Genomic DNA, 14,513 nt, shown 5'->3' with positions numbered 1-14,513 from the left:
TGTCATTAATAAAGCAGCTGTTGCTGTATAAAGCTGTGACAGTGTGCTTTTCTTCTCTTTCCTCCTTTGTGTTCAACATTTTTATCAACTTTTACATTTCATTCTGACACAAACCCTTTGAAATAAGCTTGATGATAATTTGATAAACTCTTTTCACAAATATTTTAAAGTATATATTTGTTCACATATCAGAGGTAAATGAATCTCTTTAATATCACAAAGTGAAGTTTACTCACCTCATGTCAACAGTTTGAGTCTCGTAGCACATCAATGAGCTTCTGCATTGAGTCTCCAATCTTATTATAACTCAGACCAAGGTCTTTTAGAAACTGCAGAGCTTTTGTGTTTTTCAAAGACTGAGTTAAAGAAGAAACATCTGTAATGTCACAGTTATAAAGACTAGAAAGAGACAAACAGAGGAAGAGAGATCATCTTACAAACAAATCATTAAGATGAAGATGTGTGTGTGTGTGTGTGTGTGTGTGTGTGTGTGTGTGGGGGGGGGGGGGGTGTAATCGTTCTGTATTGTGAACGTGTGGAAGGGTTGCCACTTCATTTTCGTGTATTTTTTGGTCTGAATTGTGGATTTATTGATTTTGTTTTCATAAATTAAGAAGAAAAAGTATTGATTTTATCATTTCGTCATTCATTTCAATGTGGGTCTCCAGATAGTGACTTTTTTTTTCACACCAACATAAAACCAGATATCAATCGAATTTAATTTTCTACTTTTAGAGTTACCAAGTGTTGACAACCGTACAAAGTCTCATGCCATTTAGATAAAGGGAACTTTTTTGTTTTTATTTCAGCAAACATCATTTGGGGTCTCAAAAGACCTTGAACAGCACATAAGAGTTAAACAAAGTGATTTTCATCATTTTGATTCTTGTATGTGAATGTTACTGACCTCAATCTCTCCAGTTTACAGTGTGAATCCTTCAGTACATCACATAAGTGATTCACTCCTGTGTTTTTTATTTGATTCCCGCTCAGGTTCAGTTCTCTCAGGTGTGATGGGTTTGATTTCAGAGCTGAAGTCAGGATGAGACTCTGTTTCTCTGTAATACTGCAATAACTCAGACTGAAGACAGAAAGAGAAAACACAATGAATCAGACACGTTATGTTCATGTGTGAGTAATTCATCATGTGTTAACAACATACAGTGCAATAATAAAAAACTTAAAAAATGTTTTTCCATCCAAAACCTTACATTTACATTACATTTAGTCATTTAGCAGATGCTTTTATCCAAAGTGACTTACAAATGAGGACAATGGAAACAATCAAAATCAACAAAAGAACAATGATACAATAACAAGTGCTATAACAAGTCTCAGTTAGCTTAACACAGAACATGTTGCAAGGTTTTTTTTTTTTTTTTTTAATTATATAATAAATAAATATAGACAGATAGAATAGAAAAAGAATAAAGCAAACTAGAATTAGATGCCTTTTTTTAGCTTTTTGTTAATAGTATAATAAATAATAATAATAAAAATAAAAAGAATTGATAGAATATATGCAGATGTGCGCATGCGTGACCAAAATAAGAAATGCGCTGTAAATTAGTTCAGAGCGCGCGTTTGCGGACCTACATGTTTGACAGCTGTTAATGCATAATTACTATTTTAGATCGACAAACTGTACTGTATACGAACTGAAAGCATAAATCTAGGCTACCCGCTTACGTTTTCAAAGCGCATTGCAAAACTGTGACATTTTATTCACTGACGCTCTTTAGACTAAACCCGGAAGCGCATAGACTTACTTGCCGGCAACCCACCAAAAATTTTACGTTTGAAAATGAAAAATTTAAATAATTCAAATTAAAAATAACTAAGGTTCAAATTAAAATAATAATAATAGCACTTTATTTTTAAGTTTACCATAAAACAATTGTATTTGTATTTAATACTCCCTTCTTATTTTAAAGGGGTGGTTGATTGCGATTTCACTTTTTTAACGATAGTCAGTGTGCAGTGTTGCTGTTTGAGCATAAACAATATCTGCAAAGTTGCAGCACTGAAAGTTCAATGCAAGGGACTACAACAGGGATAGACAACAGCAGTCCTGGAGTGCCGATGTCCTGCAGAGTGTAGCTCCAACCCTGAAAAAAAGCTTTACTTGTCTGTAGCCTTAGTAATCCTGAAGACCCCATTTAACCCAAGTAATAAGTGGTCGGTGAACTTGGTGAAGAATAGAGTGAACTTTATAGTTACTTACACTATATGTATAAGTAATAAGTGGCCGGTGAACTGGGTGAAGAATAGAGTGAACTTTATAGTTACTTACACTATGTGTATCTGATATGAATAAAAAAAAATGGATGGATTATTATTGTTGCTTCCATAGACAAATGTGTGTATTTTTCAAACTCTAAATGTATTGTTTTACTAGTATTTATGTGTATTTAAATGTCTGAAACCTAAAATATGCATTATGTGGTTAATAATACTGCATAGTTGTGATAATATGACAAGAGCAGTGCACGTCTCTCTCTGGCTCAGCGCCAGCCAACGCACGAAAACGCAGTTTGAATTTGGCAGTTATGTGACCTCACCGAACGTTCTAAATCCCATATGTGGGACAGTACTCCCAGGGGCACGGAAATAAGAATCCCATGTGTGGGACCGTACTCCCAGGGGCACGGAAAGCCGCTCAAAGCGTTAAAATAAATACTCCCAGGGGCACGGAAATAAGATGCCCATAGAGTGCGAAGTACTCCCAGGGGCACGGAAATAAAAAATCCCATATGTGGACCGTACTCCCAGGGGCACAGAAATAAAAATCCCATATGTGGGACCGTACTCCCAGGTACGGAAATAAAAATCCCCTATGTGGGACACGGAAATAAGAATCCCATATGTGGGACCGTACTCCCAGGGGCACGGAAATAAGAAATCCCATATGTGGGACCGTACTCCCAGGGGCACGGAAATAAGAATCCCATGTGTGGGACCGTACTCCCAGGGCACGGAAATAAAATCCCATATGTGGGACCGTACTCCCAGGGGCACGGAAATAAAAATCCCATATGTGGGACCGTACTCCCAGGGGCACGGAAATAAGAATCCCATATGTGGGACCGTACTACCGGAATAAGAATCCCATATGTGGGGGACCGTACTCCCAGGGGCACGGAAAATAAAATCCCATATGTGGGGACCGTACTCCCAGGGGCACGGAAATAAAAATCCCATATGTGGGACCGTACTCCCAGGGGCACGGAAATAAAAATCCCATATGTGGGACCGTACTCCCAGGGGCACGGAAATAAAAATCCCATATGTGGGACCGTACTCCCAGGGGGGGCACGGAAATAAAAATCCCATATGTGGGGGACCGGGGCACGGAAATACCCATATGTGGCAGTACTCCCAGGGGCACGGAAATAAGAATCCCATATGTGGGACGGAAATAAAAAATCCCACTCCCAGGGGCACGGAAATAAAATCCCATATGTGGGATCCCATATAAAAATCCCATGTGGGACCGTACTCCAGGGGCCCGGTGTGGGACCGTACTCCCAGGGGCACGGAAATAAAAATCCCATATGTGGGACCGTACTCCCAGGGCACGGAAATAAGAATCCCATATGTGGGACCGTACTCCCAGGGGCACGGAAATAAGAATCCCATATGTGGGACCGTACTCCCAGGGGCACGGAAATAAAACCCAAAAATCCCATATCTGGGACCGTACTCCCAGGGGCACGGAAATAAAAATCCCATATCTGGGACCGTACTCCCAGGGGCACGGACATAAAAATCCCATATGTGGGACCGTACTCCCAGGGGCACGGAAATAAAAATCCCATATGTGGGACCGTACTCCCAGGGGCACGGAAATAAGAATCCCATATGTGGGACCGTACTCCCAGGGGCACGGAAATAAGAATCCCATATGTGGGACCGTACTCCCAGGGGCACAGAAATAAGAATCCCATATGTGGGACCGTACCACTCAAAAGGTTAACTTTTTGCTCAGGTCATCAAATACAAGTTGGTTTAATTCTAAATGATGGCAGTTACAATTCAGTTAGTTTTGCCGTTCTGTCTGCTTGGTTCTGGCTAGGGAAGGGCATATCTATCCGAAATATAGATATATCGATACTGACGCAAGTATCTAAAGTATCGATACTCAAACAAAAAATATCGATACTAAGGTGTGTTTTACTTACCAGTGATTTTGTTTATTTAACAAAAAAAATTTGCAATTGAATTTGACGAATAACCTGTGTTGGTGAATAATTGTGTAGGATAGAACTATTTTCCTGTTCATCTGAACACACGGAAATGTTGCAAGACAGAACCAATCTGTCACAGAGAGCATTCACCCACTTGTGACAGTTCATTCAAACAGGGCTGCGCTTCCCAAAAGTACCAGAAGAAAGCATTTTTACTAAACTTTAATAGTTACTAAAACTAAAAAACTAAAAAAAAAAAGAATATTTGTTATATATATATATATTTTTATATAAAATATAAACTTTTTTTTTTTTTAGTTTTGAACGCTGAAAGATAATATTGATCATGTTGTCTATTCTGTAATGTTAATAGAAATCATACACTGTCAGAATAAAAAGGTTGCATTTTATGCATGCAACAGCCTTTCAGTGTCAGTCCCTTATGAAAATGAACCATGGTTTTACTAAAGTGACTATAGTTCAACTGTAGTATTTGTAGTTTTGAATCATGTGTAAACAAAAACATATTTAAACTGTGTAAACAAAAATAAAACCTAATAAGTTACAATTAAGGCGTACTGAATGTTAAAATGCATTTCAAACAAAGTTAAGTGGTTATCATTACCCATTTAACTCATAGTAATTTAATAAATTTCATAATTTAAAAGTTTAGTTCAGAAGTATTGTATCGGTATCGATATTGATGATATTGCCTTGAAAAATATCGGTATTGTATCGAAAACAAAATAAATGGTATCGCTCATCCCTAGTTCTGGCTGTGCATTATAACTCTCCACGTGAATTGTTTTCGTTATTATCATTATTATTATTAAAGTAATATTGTATTTTCTACTTGCTGTCCTATGCATTATTAACGTGATGGTTTAAATGTTGTATAATGTGCCCTGGGAAATAAATATTAAACAAGAGATGACTCGGATTCATGACTTTATTCCTATTTTATCAGATTACGTTGTTGTGTTGAGTTTAATATGCTTCAACCAGACTCAGAATTGTTTAATATATTCTTGGAAAAAATGTGCAATTGAACATAAACATAAATGGACATAAATGTTGTCATTTTTAAGTAATATATATTGTGGTGATTCAAGGGAAATGACTGAGTAAATTGAGATAATACTCTCAAATGTACCGGAGATCAAAGACTATATAAAAAGGGATCTCGGAGATGGAGAATAGAAACCATCCGGTGCTATGTTGAGCATATTATCTCAAGAGTCAGCAGTCTGAGTGGCCATGTAAGTTACTAACAAGTAAAATGTTATTTCTTTGTAGATTATCTAACAACAAATTGGAACAGAACAAAACAGAAAAGGTAAGAAACATTATTTGAGGAAAGGGCATACTGATATAATAGGCGCAGACCTGTAACCAAACTAACTTTACCCTGCACTGACGTAATTTCCGATTTTTGTGAAAAAGGCTAACCCTCTTCATTAATATCCTCTGCGTCTCAATCAGGCTCATATTGAAAAGAAATGTAGACAACACCATTGTTTACAATACAACCGCAGCACATTCTGAGCTTGAGGGGCGCAATGTTCAGACACACACTCGGCGGTTTAGCCAATCACAACACACTGAACCAGCTGACCAATCTCAGCCCACTGTGTATTTCTGAGGGAGAGGCTTCATAAAATAAGGAAATAATCGAGCCATTTGTGAGAGAAGGGACAGAGCGGTGTGGAATAAAGGTAAATTATGTGAAAAATAATGTTTTTTTTTTTTTTAAACAAATCATGAACACATGTTAGACTGCACCCCATAAACACAATCAAGCCTAGAAAAAAACACCCCTTTAAAATAAAATAGTATTATCACACTTTATTATTTAGTTTATTATTTTATAATCATATTTTAAAGGGGGGTAACCCTCAGATGGGGGGGGGTCCTGATTGTGATTTGATGTGATTTCAGATGGAGCAGCATTTAATACACAGAACCATAGCTCACTGTCAAGCTATGCAATATCACATTCATAATCACAGATGAATCGCCTTCAATTATGGTTAATCAGTGCAATGGATCATGGGAAATGTAGTCCGGGGTGACACATAACAGTCTGTGTAGTGTGAGTCAATATAATAGGAGGGGGACCTCTGGTGGAGAGCGGACGGAAAACCGCGGAAAGGATTCATGACAGTTGTGAGGAGAAGAAAAGTTATTTAGATGAAAGATCAGGATTAGAAATACATTATGTGCACAGATAAATCATTTCAGCACTGCAATATTCCATAAAAAATAATAACTGTCAACTTTAATTTATGAAAGTAAACAGTAATCTTTAATCTCAGTGTAACTGCTGTAGAGTATAATGATACTAACTGTAGTTTCTCCAGCTTGAATTGTGTGTTCATCAGTAGATCACTGAGGTTTTTCACTCCAGAGTCTCCTAGTAGTTTATTCCAGCTCAGGTCCAGTTCTCTCAGGTGTGATGGGTTTGATTTCAGAGCTGAAGTCAGGATGAGACACTGTTTCTCTGTAATACTATCTCCACACAGACTGAAGACAGAAAGAGAAAACACAATGAATCAGACACGTTATGTTCATGTGTGAGTAATTCATCATGTGTTAACACCATACAGTGTAATAATTAAAATGTTGCTATCAAACAGCTAAAACAAAAACAAAACTAGGATTTGAGGATACTAGTTAGATTTCAAGTCTGGAGAATCTTTAGTCAGACCAAAAAAAACAAAAAATGGTTTGTGATTTGTGATGTAATTAAGATACAGGATCAACTATCAACTATAGAACCACTTTAGAATAACATTAAAAATGTAAACATTGAGTTTAAAATGTAACAAATCAAGAAAACTCTGTTCATAAATCAAAATTTACTTCAAGACATTTTAAGATTGGAGTTAACAGTCAACAGGTAAATTTTGTGATCATATTTTGTTCTTATTGTGATCAGAGGTGGGTAGTAACGAGTTACATATACTTCGTTACATTTACTTGAGTACATTTTTTGAGTAACAAATACTTTTGGAGTATATTTAAAGATGTGTACTTTTACTCTTACTTAAGTAAATTTTGGGGGAAAAATCTGTACCTTTACTTCGTTACTGTGTAACGCTCCTCTCGTTACTTTATCTTAATGCAATATAAGTTATAAATGCTTCAGTTTATTCCAAACGCACCGTCTACTTTTCTCTGGGCAATGAGCAATGCCCATTCGTGAATGATTCATTCTTTTGAGTCAATTCTGTTCAAAGTCTTGATCAAACCAGTGAATTGATTCGTGAATCAGTTTGAATGATTCGTTCAGTTCCCTGCCGCGCGCGCTGAGCGTCTGAAGCGGTTCACTCAGAGTTGTAACAGAAAGTTTAAGAACATCAAGAGCGTTGAAGACGTGGCTTTGGATCTGCACTGAATTGAAAGCAAATCTGCAAAGGCTATTGTTTGCTAGCGATGAAGATCTTTATTAGATGAACACCGCGTGTGCTGTCTACGGTTCAACAGGTATAACTTAGGCTACACTCGATTACAGTACACGATACCACTATTACATTAGTTTGTTGTACGTTTAACTTATAACAGAGGGAAGCCAAGCTGAATGCAGCTTCCAAAAAAAAAAAAAATAGCCGATTAATATTTTTTATATTTGATACAATCACACCGGCGTGAGAACATTCAGCGAGTATCATCAGCTGCTAAATTCAGATCACTAATCACACACTAAACCTTATACATAAACAAACCAATTTTTTTTACAGCGCTGCGCATTCTAACTAATCAGACACGATTCTGTAGAGCTTATGAATGCAGTGACCAATCAGAGGAGTTCCGATGAGTCATCGCTAAAATCCCTGTGCTTCCTTCACTCGCTCGCTGACTGAATACCTCTTTCTGGAGAATTCTCTCGTCAGAAACAACAAAGTGCAGATGTGTGTATGAATCTGTAAATAAGATTGATTTCACAGTGTTAACAGTTTCATTGATTTTAATGGGAGTTTTTGAGAGTGATTGAACTCTAGACTGTCAGTGAAAATGTTCTTTGATAATGTAAATGTTCTTTGCTCTCTTTCTGTACAATGAAAGATTAGTAGCCGTTTTTATATCACATTAACTTTCATTGTTAAATTCACATTTAATATAAAGTCAGTCGTATTAAAAATATGTTATGACATGACACCCATATCTGTTACTTAAGTAAACAGACAGGTTTTTAAGCATAGTTAATAGATTACATTATTAGGCTACTTTGACCATCGCATATTATCTAACATAATCTATGAAGCTGAGAATCGAGATATTTCATGATATAGTTCATGAGTCTGAGAATGTTTCTAATAAAAATGAAAAAAATAAATAAATAATGCTTAATAATAATTTGCCAATATGCTGTTGTAGCTCCTGTGTGTCACATGATGACCCCCCCCCCCACTCGTGCCCCCTCAAAAATAATGAGTGCATGACTCCCCTGCTTATACTTTAAATAAAATATTATTTGTACATTAAATAAGCTGTCACAGAGTATGAAATAAATACCCTCCAAACCCGCGTTAGCTCTGTTCCAGGAGGAATGCCTTTGTCTAGACACAATTAACATAGATATATTTTCACAATATTTACACTTGCATAAATATACATTTGTTTACATTTTGCAGAACAGACAGAAGAAGATCCGTCGATGTGCATTTGGTTCGTTGTTCAGATGTTCGGTAACTTAGCCGTCGTGTGAGGAGTTTTCACTCTTCTCTGTGTCAGAGGTTATTTATACATATATAATGCATACTTTAAAATATAATTTATTTCAGTGATGCAAATCAGAATTTTCATCAGCTGTTACTCCAGTTTTCAGAGTCAGAGATCCTTCAAAAACAATAATTCTAATATATTGATTTATTACCAGTGCTGGAAACAGTTTTGCTGCTTAATATTTTTTGGAACCTGTGACATTTTGTTTAGGATTATTTAATGAATAGAAAGCTAAAAAGAACATCATTGATAGTGGATCAATATATTAGAATGATTTCTGAAAGATTATGTGACACTGAAGACTGGAGCAAAGGCTGATGATATATATATATATATATATATATATATATATATATATATATATATATATATATATATATATACACACACACACACACACACACACACACAAACACACAAACACACAAATAACATACATTTTATCTATATATTTAAATAAGAATAGACTATAGATATACAGTATATTATCCAAAGTAACTAGTAACTAACTACTTGAGTAGGTTTTTTTTTTCTGATACTTTTTTTTACTCTTATTCAAGTAACTATTCAGACTAGTACTTTTACTTTTACTTGAGTACAGTTTTAGGGTACTCTACCCACCGCTTTTTTTTTTTAAATATAGCTCAGAAATCAATTTACTAACAAATTTTTTTTTTTAAATGCAAGTCAGGAATTCATTTTCGATGAAAAGCTGATATTTGTTTGCTATTGCTGTGATCTCATGTGACTGACAGGTTTTCCCGCCTTCACATCATCAGACGAGAGAAGAGATGTGTTTGTGAGGGAAAGGGATAGTTATTTTCATTAAAGATCACAAGGGTACATACAAAAATTTTTGGAAATAAATTATGTACCCTGATAAATCAATCTCAGTGTAACTGCTGTAGAGTATAATGATACTAACTCTAGTTTCTCCAGCTTGAATTGTGTGTTCATCAGTAGATCACTGAGGTTTTTCACTCCAGAGTCTCCTAGTTTATTCCAGCTCAGGTTCAGTTCTCTCAGGTGTGATGGGTTTGATTTCAGAGCTGAAGTCAGGATGAGACACTGTTTCTCTGTAATACTGCATCCACACAGACTGAAGACAGAAAGAGAAAACACAGTGAATCAGACACGTTATGTTCATGTGTGAGTAATTCACCATGTGTTAACACCATACAGTGCATAATAGTGCAATAATAAAACAAATAAAGAATTGCCAAAACCTTACATTTACATTGACATTTAGTCACTTAAAACAATTTTATAAGTTAATGATTAAGACAGCCATAAATCAACAAAAACAATGATACACAAGTGCTATACAAGTCTCATTTGAGGAGTATTAGTTACATTTCAAGTCTGAAGAACTTTATTTCATTCAAAAAAAAAAAAAAAAAGCACATAGACTTTGATTTGGCAACCCGCCAAAATAACAGGATTTTAACTATAGAACCACTTCACAATAACAAATAAATATATAAGTTTCAAAAATAGATTTTTAAATATAACAAAATCATTTTATTTGTATTTAATAAAATTTGTTTTTTAAAATTTTACTTCAAGACGTTTTAAAATTGTAGTTTACAGTCAACAAATACAACAGTTTTTGATATTGTTTTTGTTCTTATTGTGTTGCATGTCTGAGTGAAACAGCTTTTTTTTTTTAACTGCAAGTTGGAAATTTATTTTAGATGAAAAGCTGATAATTGTTTGCTATTGCTGTGATCTCATGTGACTGACAGGTTTTCCCGCCTTCACATCATCAGACGAGAGAAAATATTGTTTTTTGTGTTTAAGAGAAAGGGATAGTTATTTTCATTAAAGATCACAAGGGTACATTCATTTCTGGAAATAAATTATGTACCCTGATAAATCAATCTCACTGTAACTGCTGTAGAGTATAATGATACTAACTCTAGTTTCTCCAGCTTGAATTGTGTGTTCATCAGTAGATCACTGAGGTGTTTCACTCCAGAGTCTCCTAGTAGTTTATTCCAGCTCAGGTTCAGTTCTCTCAGGTGTGATGGGTTTGATTTCAGAGCTGAAGTCAGGATGAGACACTGTTTCTCTGTAATACTGCATCTCCACAGACTGAAGACAGAAAGAGAAAACACAATGAATCAGACACGTTATGTTCATGTGTGAGTAATTAATCATGTGTTAACACCATACAGTGCAATAATAATAATAAAAAAAATGAAATAAAAAAGAATTGACAAAACCTTACATTTACATTACATTTAGTCACGTAGCAGACGCTTTTATCAAGTGACTTACAAATGAAGGACAAATGGAAACAATCAGAATCAACAAAAATAGCAATTATACACAAGTGCTACAACAAGTCTCAGTTAGCTTAACACAGAACAAATATCAATATACTATTATTTGTTTATTATTATTATATGAGTATGCAAAACTGTGACATTTCATTCACTGACGCTCTTTAGACTAAACCCGGAAGCACATAGACTTACTTGCCGGCAACCCGCCAAAATAAAAGCTTGCTGATTTTAAGTCTGAAGATGAAAAATTGAAATAGTTAAAATTAAAAATAATAATTAAGTTTCAAATAATAATAATATTAGCACTTATTTTTACTTTACTATAAAATCATTTTAATTGTATTTAATACTCCCTTTTTTAAATAAAATAGTATTAATCACACTTTATTATGTATTTTATTTTATTAAAAAAAAAAAAACTAAAAGTTCCATAATTTTATCACTATTATTAATTTATTGTTTATTGTTATATTTGATGGGTCACACCATATTTGATGGGTCACACCATGTGTCATGTGAGGACCAAACCAAATCTCCAGGTTTTCAGAAGAGATCCAGGCTGAAAAATTTATAACTTACTTCACTAACATAGCAGACTCATCAGAAAATACATTGTCATCATCTGAATTAAAGAGAAAATAATCATTTCATCTGATGTTTAAGTGAATAAAAAAGTCTTGACAGCCCTGGAGTTCAACAACTATTGACTTTGTTCTCTCTCACCGGACTGTGTGTGTGTGTGTGTGTGTGTGTGTGTGTGTAATATATAATGATACTAACTCTAGTTTCTCCAGCTTGAATTGTGTGTTCATCAGTAGATCACTGAGGTTTTTCACTGCAGAGTCTCCTAGTAGTTCATTCCCTCTCAGGCTCAGTTCTCTCAGGTGTGATGGGTTTGAATTCAGAGCTGAAGTCAGGATGAGACACTGTTTCTCTGTAATACTGCATTCACACAGACTGAAGACAGAAAGAGAAAACAAAATGAATCAGACACGTTATGGTCATGTGTGAGTAATTCATCGTGTGTTAACACCATACAGTGCAATTAATAAAATGATGCCAAAACCTGAAAATAATATAAGTAAATAAATAATTAAACTAAAACAAAAACTAGGATTTGAGGATATTAGTTACATTTCAAGTCTGGAGAATCTTTAGTCAGACCAAAAAAAAAAAAAAAAAAGGTTTGTGATTTGTAATGTAATTAAGATACAGGATCAACTATAGAACCACTTTACAATAACATTAAAAAAAATCAAAATTGAGTTTAAATGTACCAAATCAAGAAAAGTCTGTTCATAAATCAAAATCAACTACAACAAAACTTAAAAAGACTTCGTACAGAAACTGCAAAATGAAATTCCAAGACTTTCAAGGACTTTAAGCACTAGTTTTTTTGGTTTTCAACTCATTTCCTTATTCCAACTGATTTTTTTTCTCATGAATATGTATTAGTAAATATTTTAACTAATCAAGGGCTGTAACTAATAATTGTTTTGGTAATCAAGTAATCTACTGATTATTTTGACAATTGAGTAATCTGATATTTTTAGTAATACAAATAGACCTAAGTGAAAAAACAGGCTTTAGTATGACTATTTATATATAAAATAACGATGAGGCAATAATAATTGGTTCAAATAAAGTATCAAAACCAAGTAATTACATGATTTTATACAACAACACTGTTAAAATAGGCCTACATAATGTAATATGCCTACACAAAATATGAAAATAACCAACTTAAGTTTATTATTTATTATAACAAACACCTGCAGAGGGCGCCAATGGCATGACCATGCTTTACTTTGCGCGTGATTCAAGGACGTTTAAATCCATGTAATTTTAATATTTGGCCACGTGCAAACTCAGAGCAAGGGTTAGAACTTTTATTTTTGATATCGCGATGTACAACAAATCGCACATTTAGAAATATGTCGATGAATTCTCCTGTGTTGGCATAGGTTTATAAATGATTTACGTTATAAATCTAATGAGATAACACACACTGTTTTCTCAGATTGAATGTTAAGCAACACAAACTCACAGCATATGCAGAGGAAGAGTTTGATTCCCGAGCAGCTGAGATTAGGGTTGCTAACTTTAGAAAAGGAAAATAAGGGACAGTCGTGGTTTTTCATAGAAAAATAAAAGAGTCAAACTAAAAACCTTTAAAACATATCGGCTTTATTCAATCCTTAATCGAGGTTCTCACTTTTTATCATTAACACTAAGCCTGCTGAAAAAAGTATTCCTAATCCGTTTCCAGCCCTAGGTACTCCCATACGTCAATATACCCTTAAATTAGATTTCAAACTGCGTTGTATTGTAATAATTTCATACGCACAAACATTTTATTTGATGGCCCCTTCGGTCTTTATAATGCGTATTTGTATCCCGAAAGAATCGCCTTCCAACACTAAAGCTAATCGAACGCGGGACCTTTTTAAATGACCCATGCAACGTTTTGCCGCGTCAGACTTTACCAAATAAAACGCGAACTAAGACAAACAGCGATTCCGCAAAAGACCGAACAATATAATTCAAGGCACTATCAAAAGTTTTTACCACAAACACAATTATCTGATAATCGCCGAGACTGGTACAGCTTTTTCCCATCACGGATGTTATATCGCGGAGATCTCGTGCGCTTGCTAAAAAGCAAGGCGAAACGTCTCCTGTATTGATATTCATACACACAGGCATCATTAAATATGCGTAGTTAAAAAAGATTGTTGTTATCGAGGGTATAATAAACCATTTTATTTCATATAGACTGCCCTTTAAAAATCCATCTTCCTCGTTTTTTTTACACTTCTTCTTAACTTTCAAGGACCCTTCTCAGCATAATAATGCTGATTTTTCACAAGCGGTTCTTCCCAGGACTTACATTTAAAAAAAGTAAAATTCAAGTACTTCAAGCTCACTTTAAGCCCTTGCTTACGAACCTGCTTGGAATATGAACATGAATAGCATGAAATACAGACTCGATATGCTGTTTTTGGTTTGCTGTTCTGTCATTATTTTATGTGCTGTCCCATTTATGTGCATTAATTTGAAGATTGGAGCCCCTGTCTCAGCGCAGTGAGAATCAGCATGGAATTGCAGGATTGCGACCAATTTTCATGAGACTGATTTTTTTTTACAAAATCTATATAACATTACAGGTGAGTTAAATGCTTTTCTTAAAGGATATCCACCCAAAAAAGGACAACTAATCATTACTCACCCTTGGGTTTGTCTAATGTCATATGTCCTTCTTTCATTTTTGGACCACATAAGGAGATTAAAATAACATGTCCCAAATGTGCTG

The 14,513-nt window shown here is 34.9% G+C and overlaps 1 protein-coding gene across 1 annotated transcript in view; it reads left to right on the top strand.

Annotated features, from left to right (window-relative positions):
* LOC109103223 (NLR family CARD domain-containing protein 3-like) overlaps positions 1-14,513 on the top strand; it is a 1,793,396-nt gene that overhangs the window by 37,584 nt on the left and 1,741,299 nt on the right. The gene's annotated exons all lie outside the window — the stretch shown is intronic.

This window comes from Cyprinus carpio, chromosome B22, assembly GCF_018340385.1.
Source record: "Cyprinus carpio isolate SPL01 chromosome B22, ASM1834038v1, whole genome shotgun sequence".
NCBI classification, from domain to species: domain Eukaryota; kingdom Metazoa; phylum Chordata; class Actinopteri; order Cypriniformes; family Cyprinidae; genus Cyprinus; species Cyprinus carpio.
The sequence above is the reverse complement of the archived record's forward strand: the minus strand, read 5'-3'. Positions and strand labels throughout refer to the sequence as shown.